Source organism: Pecten maximus, chromosome 2, assembly GCF_902652985.1.
Source record: "Pecten maximus chromosome 2, xPecMax1.1, whole genome shotgun sequence".
NCBI lineage: Eukaryota > Metazoa > Mollusca > Bivalvia > Pectinida > Pectinidae > Pecten > Pecten maximus.
In genome coordinates this window covers 28,829,496-28,843,370 of record NC_047016.1, presented here as the reverse complement: position 1 = coordinate 28,843,370, position 13,875 = coordinate 28,829,496, and the positions used below count along the sequence as shown (strand labels likewise).

Sequence of the window (13,875 nt, the reverse complement as noted above, 5' to 3'; positions counted from 1 at the left end):
GCGCCTTTTTCTGTGTATTAATGTTTCTTGTCTACGATATACGGGTTTTATGTACTTCCTATGACCTTTTAAACAAGAGAACATGGATAGTAACATGAGGATTTCAACTTAAAACTTTTCTCCTCCTGTACATCAGTAGACTTGTGATTAGCGGCAACAGTTTATGGCGGTGTATGCTACAACATGGAGTAGATGATATATGTAGACACACAGTAGGTAAAAGCGCCTCGGCACTAGCAATGTATAAACAATGAATTAAAGTGTCTCCCTAAAACACGAGTTACACGTGCATCACTTATTTATCATCGTGCTATATACGCGCACTACGGGTACTTTGATAGGTTGACTACAGTTTTATGTTCTACTCCCCACGTCTAAGACGTACACCAAGATATGGGTCGAGGTTCATAATTTATCCTGCTTTTCGCCGATAGATTATTCCCACACTTAAACGTGGTTATAAATATATTTCAACTACACACTGTCTATTCATTCAATTAGCTAACTCTGATAGTTTTACAAATTATCATTAGTATATGCTATGAGCGTGCAAGTTGGATGATCATAATCAGATAGGCATTTCCCCTCTCAAATGAAATGTATATGCACCTTTAATGTTGATTTGATATGCGATGATTTTGTTATATCAATGCTAGCATTAAATAGACAAGAATATAAAATAAGTTGATAAGAGGAGTTCTATTATCGCAATGGCGTGAAAGTAACTCGCCAAAGAAAAACGTAAATCTATCGTGAAATATTGCATGAAGAGAACTTATCAAAATAATAAATCAAATAGAAACACATATATCATTTCACATCAAAAACATAATAAGCTTAAATCTACTTCCTACTTTTATTAACATCAGTACCATGTTCTTCTTTGTTCAAACCTTGGCATAACATTACATAAGGTCGACTTAAGGTACTTCGGTCAAATAAGTAGCGCGATACACATTTCCAATACAATTTCGATTGATAATTGTTTCAACCACGACAACCAGTAGATAGGCAGTAGTGGTCTGCCTTGCGTTGATAGTAATCGTCTTTGTCATGGGGAGTGATAGATGGCGCTATTTACTCGAACAGACGTGCTTTACAAGCCCGTAACCGCGGGAAAATTGTCAGTGCCAATTTTGCCAATTTTTTGAAGATTTACTAATATTGTGTTTAATTTACAAACGTAATTTTATTTGCGCGCTTTCTATCCATGGCGGAGTTCTTGTATTCTGCATATTGTTATCTTAAACGCTGAAAATGTGACACGGCATGTCACCTTCTATACAAGACCAACCCCTGGTACGTTTCGCAGATTGCGTGTAGAAGAATCCAGCAAACTAGTCTTCAATCATAATGCTTCGTAGTTTTCAAATACCAGCACTACAACATACGGGTTCGACCAAAGAAAGAAAAGAATACGTTACAAGCCAAGTGAAATAATTTGATAATAAAACATCACCAATTTATATACCAGATTTTCTCAAATGAATATACTTGTTAAAGAACGTGAGCGTATCAGAGACCGACAGGAGCAGCGTTTCCTTAAGGCAACAAGATACCCGACATTTTCAGTATTGTTAGCGAAATATCTCAAGCGGCATATACTGAATATTGCATATGGCATGTATTATGCTTTCTGCACAGTCTAAACCATCAAATGTTCAATGGCTTTGACATATGTGAATTAACAAGGCTCGCACGTTCACCGAAATCATTAGCGCTCATGAACACGTGCAATAAAATTAAGGCCACTGATATTATACAAAGTAAACACAATTTACATTGAAATCGATATCATTTCACGCCGTTGTAATCATGTCCGCTATAGTATCGCTGTCAGACAATGTTTCTTAAGAAAATACTTGTTATTAGCCTATACAGTGTATTTCAAAAGCACATATTGTTATAGGAGGAAGGTGAGGTATGTCCCGCGATGAGTTTACAGGTGGATTAGCTAACGAGTTAATTAAAACACGCACGGGAGAAATACAATTATTTACGTCCCGCTGATCCAAGTTAATCACCTTCTAATCACCTCCTTCCTATTCTGTAACAATATTTCGAATTAGTCTTTATAAGAAAATGGCAAATAGGCAATTCAGTTTCATTTATATACAATCGTACAAAGTTAAGATGATTTACTTTTAGATCTGTGATAATTATAGTTCTTGATTTGATGTTTTAGAACATATGTTTAAATACTTGAATTAGACTCTATTAATAAAGCGTATTTGTAATTGTGAATACACTCAAAATATTCTGTCCCCGAAACAGTGTTTCATGTCAACGCTAATTCACGAAATGTCAAATCTATGAACATGATTCATCCTCGAATACAGATATTTTTAAAGTCATTCCTTAGTAACTGAAATCATTTTGCAAGAAATTCCAAGTGGAAAGACCTCCCCAACACGCAAACCGGCATGCTACTTCCGCCCTTTTACCGTTTCCGCAGACAAAGTTGTTACGACAGGAAGATATAGTTCTGATTCCCGCTAAGTGAGAAGACGATGATTATGGTTCCCGTACGCGCTTGTCCGCATGATGGATGGTCTTCCGAGGCGCGCATCTATGAGCTGTCAGTTCACACGCCGTAATTTTGTGAGCATTCAAAGACACAGAGACGAGTGTCAATCTCCACACAATGTGGGATGTAAAGAAATGTTTCTCCTCTTTCTGTCCAGCCATTTTGAGGGTTTTGTTCTATTACACGATTTAATTTCAACTAAAAGAGGGTAAAATGCTATTCTTGCGGCAAATTCTTTAGCTGGAGGGATGGGATAGTTCCGTGATAGGTACACTTATAAATGCAGATGTTTTGAAATGTCACTCAAAGAGGGAATCTAAAAATTAGCCCCCAGCTCAATCCTGTTGGATGGAGCCTTTGAACTAGATGGTAGAAATAGTGCTAGAGTAAACAAGGTATTCCTTATTCTGGAATTTGCTACCTTTGAATATGAAACGATGTACATTCTATACATTTCTATTCGATGATAATGCGTTGTGGATAATACATTTCGTGTTCTTCTTGCAAGCGTTTCGGTAAAACGTGATGCTATAGGAGGCTGTGAGTTATTCGGTATACTGTATGAATATACTTAATGATAGAAAAGTCATTGTAACACTGTCAATGCTGTTACATCGGGAAGGGAGTCCTTAACGTATTGCTTAATCAAATATAATTATCATTTGCAACAAACGTTTGATTGACAAAAGAGGAGTGTTTTGATTATATGTAATCTATTGGCCATTTTTTCTGTTCGTCGCTGGATAGCCCTCTGGATGTTGTATAGTAAATAATGTTGTAGTAGTTAACATCTAGCAATCGGATATAGGTTAAAGTAATGTTTTCTTTAGGCGTAAAATATCGTGTGGGACCATCACAAGGAAATATTTATTTTGTTAATAAAATATACGTATAAATCGATTGAAATAAAATAAACATGATATAACCAGGAAAAAACACTGTTGGGTCAGTACGCCTGTGGTCAGATAGTAAGGAACTTTTGTTATTTTTGTTTATTTAGCCCATTTTTGTACTAATCATATATTTACACAAAAGACATATACATGAGAAGAACCACCTTTGTAATACTTATTCAACAACAAAAGTTCAAGTAAAAAACATTCGTCTTACGTTGTTTCTCTTCCAGCGAAATTAGGATAAGTTTGACAGTGGGTAACTAATGAAGCATACCGAGAGTGTTAACTGTCGCCATTGTTCTTATGTACCTGTCATACTAATCACAGCATTGTTTACCTGTCTCTCCTCTCACCTGTTGTGACGGACCTGTCATGATCCCAATGTTCACCACAGCCAAGGAGCTAAAACACCCATTACAACTAATGTTGGCATTAATACTGGCAGTTACAACACATACATGCCCTTTGGGCTAAGTCACGTAATAGCTATTATATATATCGGCTACGTTGGAAACCTCTGTTGCCAAAACTGCCCTCTCCAATATCAAAATTGTGTTGTTATTTCCTTACGGTTTACTAGAATATAGTATAGCGTATTTTGAGCTTCAGTTACACGTGGCCAACATTATCTATTTATTCTCGTCATTAAGAACGTCACAAATATTTGGGGATTTTTTTTGATTTTTTTTTGTGTTGCAAATATCTTTGAGTGTTTAAAATATTTTAAATGGTGCATTACTGTTTTACGATCGTTTCTGTCAATATATCATAACATACTTTTTCTTGCAATGTTCATTTCTTTTTAACGCGTACTGTTTAGTTTGATGCGTGGGCTACGCTTCGTAAAGAAACAAAATAACAGTTATTAAATGATATAATTTCAGCAAGTGTATAGTTGTAAGGTTTTTTCGATTCCAAGCGATCAACCAGGCTAGCAATACTGATAAATACTCTTGATTCTAGCCCGTTTCTCTTGCTGTGTGTCTGCGGTTAAGGCCTTCACATCTTCTAGCCAACAACGACATCTTTGGTTTTGTACAACACGATCAGATTTTGAGGATACTGGTATCATAGAATGCTTGGTCCTGATGTTGTTTGGGAGACAATGTGACGAGAAAGCCTTGTACTCAGGACATGGCAGGGATGTGGTCGTTTCGTGACAGTAACTATGATGAATGACCATGATTTCATTTGCGTGGAGAAAATTCTTTTTTGTCCCCTTAATCATGAATCTCGCCGGTTAGATTTCCACGTAGCCTTGCCAGAGATATCACCCATTCAGAGGATTTTCGTGGCATATTTTTTTAGATTTCACAGGAGAAAACAGGATATTTTTCAATTATATTAATTAAATCCGACTTAATATTACTATTAGTAGCCCGCTAGCCGGATAACTCGGTCCTTAATTGCCAGCTTGTACTGTGTATCTGGGCTTCAACACCAGACGTACTATTTACTACCAAGTCACAAAACAAATATTGGTTTTGTTCATGTAATTAATGTGCCGTATATGTACACAGACTTGTGTTGTTTTCGAAATAGAATCGATGTACAACTGATATATTTAGCTTGAAATAATAAACTGGGATACCACAACGAACACATATATGTCATAGTGTTGCAAATATACTTTACAAAGATATCAAAATATTTAGCTTCAATTATTCTAACAAAATTTCTACAAATTCAATCATAAAAACACTTGCAATGCGATTGTTATTCATAAATAATAAAACAAAAGTACTGAAATGATCAGAATTGAAAACATAAAGTTTATTTTGTATTATTGTGTCGTGTCAAACTTTAAAGAATATTACAGAAAATTTGAATTTTGTTTTCAAAATTCTATGTATCTTAAAACAAAGCAAATAATTTGTCACTTGTCACTTTGCTCCCGAATATTAACAGATAAATGGGAAGTGCGTGGAAGTATCCATGATATTGGGACATTTATTATCGGCATACAAACATATAGAATTACCTTAGTTTAAACCGGCATTAATGTTGTCCCACATTCTACATTTTATTTAATTACGATATGCAATATCCTGCCACATTAGTTTTAATGAGTGATAGGATTTGTTGCAGCATCAGGCTTTATTTTAAAGGATATTTTCTAGTTAGAGCGAGACTTAAGGAACATAACAATAATAAATCATTTAAAACCCTCTCACAATTAAGTGTTATTTCCAAATCTTTATAGATATTTTGTTGAAATATTTTGTTGAAACATTATGTTATATATGTGAATGAAAGGTATATGTTAGGATACTGTGACAAAACATATTTTACTAAACGTACTAAGGAAGAAACCGCTGTCTCCAAATCCAGATTCAAACAAAGAGGTTTAATTTCCTTCAGATAGAAATCCCAATGTCAGAACATTGATGTAATCCTTCGATAAACGATACAACCTGATTTCAGAGGTGTGGTTTTCTAATTGCAAATATTGAATTATTCTTGTCGTTTTAAGTCTCCTGTGAGAATTGCCATTTATTTTTCTAATCTCGTAAATCGTTCATTTTCACCTCTACCCCATCATCTATTTATCATGTCTCAAGCGGTCCTCGCGGGATATCCAACGTAACAAAAGGTCGCTTAGGGACATGAAAACTGTCACCGACACCCTCGCGATGTGAGGGTAAATATGGGATCCATAAAGAAACGGGTCTCCAAATCACTTCATCCATTCTCACATTTTTGACATCAGACTGCTTTCAATCAGTGAAAAGGTCAAGTTAAATAAATAATTCTTTGATATTAGAAATTTTGATTCATTATTTAGCGCTGCAGAATTTTAACACGTATTTGCAAAAGGCACCCACCCCTGATGAAAGTGTCAATAAGGTCGAAACTTCCTGGGATGAATAATTCGAACATTTGAAAACCTGGTTTTAAAAAATACTGTTGTCAAAAAAACTGTATTTTGATTAATGATTTTCGGACATCACACCTACGCCGGTCTTTGCACGGCCGTGGTACGTGTGTATTATCCTGTTAGGAGTGACACCGACAGCCTAAAATTAAAATTCACCGGATAAAATTCAACATTTGCAATTAACGTGAAATTAAAACCACTAACCATGTACACGCTTTTGAAAAGTTGTAAGAAAAATAATAGAGGCCGTATAAGATTTCTGTATGGCGCTGTTTTTCCTGTTGGAAGACAGGGTGTCACTAGTTGGTGGTTTGTACGGCCTGTACGTGGACGCGAGTGGGTAATTTGTCTTGAGATCATCTCGGACAATAGTGAGTTCTGTCTGAATATGATATTTCTGTATCTGTCTGACATGATGCCCTACTTAGTATTTGAATTATTTTCCTCATATTTCGTTACTTATCTTACAAGTCAGCAGGGTGTTCATCTATCAATATACACAACTTTCAACTATCTCCAGAGAAAGTATCCTCTGGCCGATTTTGTAATATCATCTTTACAGGAAAACTGCTTCGCTCGTCACATTTAAAATCACTTTAGCCGTTGTTAATCTGTTTTCGGAACAGTCCGTATTTGAACCATAAATCTTCCAAGCTGACGTTTCCGACAGTTCTCATGCTCTGGTAATCCGATCTATGTGATATAGATAACTGATTTGGTTTAACGTTTTTTATAATATTACCGGAATGAGTTTGTCGTTACACATTGTATGCTTGATTGGATCTTCTTTTGAAAGAATGATAATCTGTAACAGTTTAAGTATAAATACATAGTTTTACTTAATTTTGACTTGACATTAAAAGGCTTTAACTTTTAAACAAAACTAAAGATATTTGTTTATATAATCTTAACTAAAACATTAACAGAAATTCCTTTACATTTACTATATTGATACAAATATTAGGAAAAATGAATAAAAAAGAACAAATGAAGAAACGTTAAAATACATATAACGTTTTTTAGCCAACAGACTATATTATGTTATTATTGAGCATTTTAAATACAATGAAATGTTTGTTATCTATTGTAGAATAAGTTTACATATTTTATCTTATACGCCTAGTTTTTACTTGTACAAGCAATTTCGTTTTAAGTTGTTCATAGGTCATATTGTAAAAGGTGTTTTTTCGCATATCCATCTTGTAGTAATCTAGGCAAATAAATAACTTCGTGCATGATCCAATAAGCCTTCCTTTAATAGAATCAAGTTACAAAGATACATACTAACGCAACTACTCGTGAAGCCGTTTTGAATCAGCTGATGCAAATTGATAATATTATTTTCCCTCGAATAAATATCTTCTCGTACCAGCCACAGACAGATACGGAGATAAAATGCTGGTTTGTGTAATAGGCAGAGAAAATATAAATGTATAGTTTTGTGTGGAACGGGTAAAAATATATACTAGTTATCACTAAACTTTTTGTTTACTTTGAAGTCAGATCCTTGCATTTTCTGTTTGAGCAAATTTTATGAAAAACGTAATTATCATGTACGATTACAAAGTGTGCCATATCTCTGAGATAGCACATGGATCGTTCAAAACATTATCAACGTCTGCTCTGCTCTTTCATCAACTTTTTTGATTTATGGCCTCAAAGGTTTCTCCCGTCATATATGAATTTATAATCTTCACTTTCTGAAATTTTGATAATATAACTTTTAATAAACTGTTGTCGCGGTGATGGGTATGTCTCCCTTCCACTCAATAACATGTCTATTTCGGCGTCTATATCAGGCAAACTAGATTTTATTTTACATTATCAAATATATGCGTCGGGTCGACTTTATCTGTAAAATCTACATTCAAGATATAGCTTTTACGACCCGATTTTGTAAATTTTATTCCTATATATTCACTGTCATACTTTAAATATCATATTTCGTCCAGGATCATACCGATAAGTAATCAACCACAGTTTCACTCATCCGTATAAGGTATGCTCCACCTGCCTAGCGCGTGGAGCGTGCAACTAGGCTATATATTTTCACCATCGACTCGGACTGTATATATAATACTTAGAATACTAATTGTGTATAAAATCAATTACAATTGCCAGCCATGCTGAGACCGCATTTGAACGAGAACGCCAGAATACTCGGACGGCCAGCAGGAATTAATAGAGTAGAGAAGACATTGCCTTGCAATAATTGTAAAAATATGTCAAATGAAAACGATATCGAAAAAAATGAAACATGCGTAAGTGTTATAGCTTGTCATGTGGAAAAAGTGTCAAATGTCTGAATATTCAACATACATGTATTATGGAATACAAACATTGCTATCATAATTATCATCTGATACTGTCTCCACTTGTATGTGGTGCTTTTTAAAATGCAATAATAGAAAGATGTATACAGTTGAGCTCGCGTTTGTGATGTTTTTACCCTACTGATAACTAAGAATACCTTCCTGTCGTGTGGACTCTTAATGCATACACGATATGATTATGAAAGTATAAGGTTATATATTCCAGAGATTAATATCATTCACTCGACTTAAACGTTGGTATATCTATAATGAAAGAGTTTTAATCTTTATAAACTGAATAATGTTCATCGTTATACACGTAGAAACAGGTTCCCACCGTTTAGTATTTTGACTAATGCAGACTTTATTTTCTATAGAATTGTTGATATTAAACACCGATTCATATACTACTTACATAGATTCTTTAAGCAATGTTGGATTGGTCACTTGTTCGACTGTTGTAACAAGTTATTATGTATCTTAACTTTTACTTGTAAAAAGCAAACTATGTAAGTGCACCAACAAAAAAAATGTATCATTGTTGGTATAGTTTGTATATGTGTAAAATTTTGTGTTAACGATTTATATACCTGTATGATGAACGATTTCTTGTTATTAGGGTATTTTTTATAATCACTTACACACGACAAAATATGATGTAACCAGTTTTTGTTTCGTGGTCAAAATTATTGACATTATAAAATGAAAGAATGAATAGAGAGTAATACATAGATGCCGATACGTGTATATAGTACGTAAAATGTAAACATTGTGGTAACATTTGCGGTTTATCATGATATACATTGTACGGTTATTATGGATTATTTTTCCCTATTATTTTAACTAGTGTCCGGTGTCCTCCTTTGCAACTCGATGATGAACGTGCAGTGTAATTGTGTCCTTTTAGAAGGTTCATTATTCACGAATATAATCAGAATATCTCATTCGGTATCTTTTATGCGTGCTGATCCGTCCGACATTCAACTGTATATGAAAATCACATTAATCACGTGCTGTCAGACCGTGATCCCCTTTCGAATACCGGACCCGATTTTAATATTTCATGAAGAGCAAAATTAGTAGTTTCCGGTCAAAGAGATTTTTAAATTCTCTAAAAGCTTCAGATGGTTACTATAATGATAATGACCTTGTGTGACCCCTGTCGCTCACACTGTGATAAAATACAGAGATGATCGGGAGGATACATCTGTTATGAAAATAGAAATAAAGTCATAGGCATGGACATGTATGCCCTAAACAAACCCAGTCTTGTCCGGTTTAAAGACGCATATGTAAACAATAATTCAGTATGTTGCAAAGTATATATATTATATATGTATATATTATTCAGAAAGATTTTTGTGAAAATATTGTTATTTTACACGTAATACTGACAATCAGTGGGTTTGTCATTTGTAATCAGTATTGGACGGGCTACATTTAAATCAACTTCTTCCAATTTTCAAACGAAATTTTTGTGAATATTGTGTTAACCATTCTGACTGTTTGCCCTCTGCCATCTTGTGCATCCCCCTTGTCAACCTCCGTACCTAATTGGTCTGACTGAGATCAGACTGGCCTAACAGCAGGTGAGGTTTGAAAGGATAGCCTTGTTAGTCTCCAGCCCACTTCCTCGGCCCCTGTCACAAAATCTCGGCATGTCAGGGCCAATTGGTATCGGAGTCGCAAAAACATCGACAGTGGAACTCCCGGGAGTCTCTACGCTCCTGCTATGGAGACCCTGCGATATTTGAGTGGAGCTATATTGGGTTCATTACCAGTGCCAGTTCGGGAACTGCCTCCGCAATTTTGACATTTTGGGTCTTTAAGGAATATTCCATTCTTGATTATACTAATTTGATTTTGTTCATTTTTTGGCATATGTCTCTCAAAAAGGCGCCTTCTTTCTCACCCAAAAGACCAAATCACACAAGAATTCCCCGACAACAAACTTCACCTGTCCATCTTGGTTCTCTCCTTTCTGTCTCCAATGTCAATCTGAGAGACAAATAAGTCCAAATAATTCTGCAAAATAAACACATGAAACCTTGGAAGCGTAATTTTAACTTCAAGTTTTCAGACATTTGCAACGCAATAGAGATATGATTATTTCTAGACTGATTCAAAATTGTCAAATCTGCATTGCTATATGCGTAAAATGGTAGCTTGTAAACTATGATTTTGTCTTCAATGTCATGCTATATTACTTAATGTGTTTCCTGTGTTGTTCAGACATATATCATATAAGTCTAAAGGGACATTTCCTTTGAAAGAGCAATGCATTTACTTCTTTCCAATATGAAATGCAAATATGTATTTATATGTATATCAATGAATCATGTGTCCCTTTTCGCGTTTTCCCCGTTATATTTAATATTTATTTATATAAATATAGCATTACAGATCGCATGCATGTGTTCCCTTCATTACATAGGTATTGTTATAAGACACATTTCCCTTCGTGTGCAGTCTTAGAGATCGGTGTCCATTCCAATCACCCTGTTGGCACTGATGGATCTCAGATAATTAACGCCACGATGTACTATTTTGAAAAATATCCGGTAATGAGTGTAACATTTGGAGTCAAATTGTTAGAGGTCATACGCATAGGGGACGATGTAGCAGCTGGTAAAATGTCACCGTTAATATGATATGGTTTAAAACACGACAAATAGGGGCAAAACACCATCTAGTTAGCGTGAGTGGCTAATTCAAAGCCTGATCATTTGTTGCTACTGATATTATTGTTTTGGTGTACGCGATTCTGTTGCATGTCCACAGTCACTTTATAAACCTTTTTTAAAGCTTAAAAGACATTCAGCTATAAATGTCAATACTGACTTTGATTTTTTGCGACATTTTTATTTGTTGATTTTTATTTGATTTATTTATTTGTCTAAATGTATTTATTTATTTGATTATTATTATTTATTATTATTATTACTTCAATTGGTTTGGGTTTTTTTATTTATTTTTCTCTCAATATTTCCGAACAGCAGTCAATACAAATCCGGTAAGGAAGTCTCGAAATCCTATCATTCGTGTTTGGATGTTTGTGTTTCATTTAACATTTATATCTTACTGTCTTTAGCTATGCAGTGTTTAAGTATAAAATTAGCGGCTATTTTCATAGATATTTAAAAATGGATACCTATGACGGTTTTTATAGCTTTCCTTATATTTATATCAATTGTGGTATACAAATAAGTTGGCTGTAAGATAATTCATATTTTAAATAGCATTCAACTGCAAATGAGGAAATGTCTGTGTTAGAGGTTCATATGATAGAATCCATCTATTGACATACGACATTTACAAGCAATACTCATAGAACAACACTGGCACAGTCTAATATGCCAAATACAACTTACGTCTGAAAAGTTAGTATTTCCTTCTTTTCTCTCTCTCTCTCTCTTGAAATTGAAATGAACAAGATAGCCTACATATCACGATGTTAAATTGTATACGTTTCACCAGGTATGTAGATTTATGTAAAAGACGTTTTAGTATTGAAATCAATATGGAAAATTTGTCAGGTGTTATATAATATTGCCTAACCTTATAATATTGATAATCTGTGAAATATGTGGCTGTTTTAAACTCTAAAACGCAAAAATGTTCTTTTCCTGTTTCAGTAAGATATGCAATGATTATTCATAGACATGTATACGTATACTTTATACGTATAAGGTGGGGCTAGATCATATATTTATAATTATATAGATGGTTTATGTCAAATATGCCAGTCAATGCTGAATTTGAATTCTAACAACGATATATCAATAGAAACAAGAGCTTTGATGTCAAAGTGTAAATTATGTGTGTAATAAAGTAAAACTACCATGGTCGATAGCTTTGTCAACGATCAGGGCGAGGCTGTGATGATATAGCGAAATATGAAAAACTGGATGTATCTTGAGGCTAAAGCCTTCTGTAATAATTGGTGAATCTTCAAAATCAAATAACATAATAGTCTTATTGTCCCCGAGGGACTTAAAACAGCAAATTGGTTTATTGAACAGGGTCTTAGTAAACTCTAATCTTAAATATATATAACGTAATGCAGTGTTTAAAAACAATCATTGAGGTAGATTTGATTGGGCAGACTACGTTTTGAGGTTTAATGTCCCCGAGGCTATTCAGAGATCAAACATATAGGATCCGCAAGTTATCGAATAAATGTCAAGTGTTGGAATACAAATCGGTTTTACTAAACAAACCTTATTGAAACATTCACTACACTTAAAGGGAGACTGATTTACTTCAAACATGAATGAAAGCCACACATATTTGAAACCTTTTGGGCGGAGGAGTTTATTTATTGAACTCAGTGATATTATTTAATGTTAATTCGTTCATCTCTTCCGACTTAAACCAGGTTGTTATGTCATAAAAACCACAAGTTGTTGTTCTAATGCATGTGATAGTACCTGATGACAACTCCTTATATGCACATAAATGAGAGCGCATGGTATTTTACCTAGCTTTATTGCAATATATTCTGAAATATGTGACTTGTGACGTATGTTTTTATTGTTTTATAGCAAGTTTTACGCCAAAACATATTAATACCATTCTAAACAGTTTTTTATTTAATTTTTCATACAAACATCCACTTTCTTATCTCATGATAATAAACAACTGTTATTTGTGTATGATTTTAGAATAACTATAAAAGAGATAAAGAGAAATCCAGCGAGGAGGATTTATATAGGCTTGCCTGTTGTCCATTCCGTTTGTATTACAAAAATAAAATTGCAACGAAATCCGAAACAAAACAAGTATTTGTTTACTTATATCACATACGCAAATAAAAACTCAACTTGTATCCCTTCAGAAAAAAATATCAGATAAGTTATTGTTGGTTTTTTCCCCTTTAAGGGGTTTTATGTTCTCGCAACAGCCATGGCACGGTTATATGAGGACGGAATCAGTTACAAAGAAACTTCAGAAATATGTCTTTGACTACCAATTACCAAACAATATACATGGAAATTCCTCAATTGATATGAATGATTTATATGATATTTTTGTTTTCTGTCAAAAACACGTATCATTGTATTACGAATATGTAAATGATATATTATTAAGTGCCCTTACACAAACAGGCCATCATTCAACAAAGCTACCATTCTTATTTCAATTATGTTAAAACAGATATTACGTATTCTGTGAAAGTAGGTAATGCAAAGAATACGTCATGCTATGTCGCCATTGCTAAGTATGTGGTTAGACCATTGTAAACTTTCAATTAATGATGTC

At 34.1% G+C, this 13,875-nt stretch overlaps 1 protein-coding gene across 1 annotated transcript in view; it reads left to right on the top strand.

The window, feature by feature from the left end:
• Positions 1–13,875, top strand: part of LOC117321751 (homeobox protein Hox-A1-like) — a 31,115-nt gene that overhangs the window by 14,984 nt on the left and 2,256 nt on the right. The gene's annotated exons all lie outside the window — the stretch shown is intronic.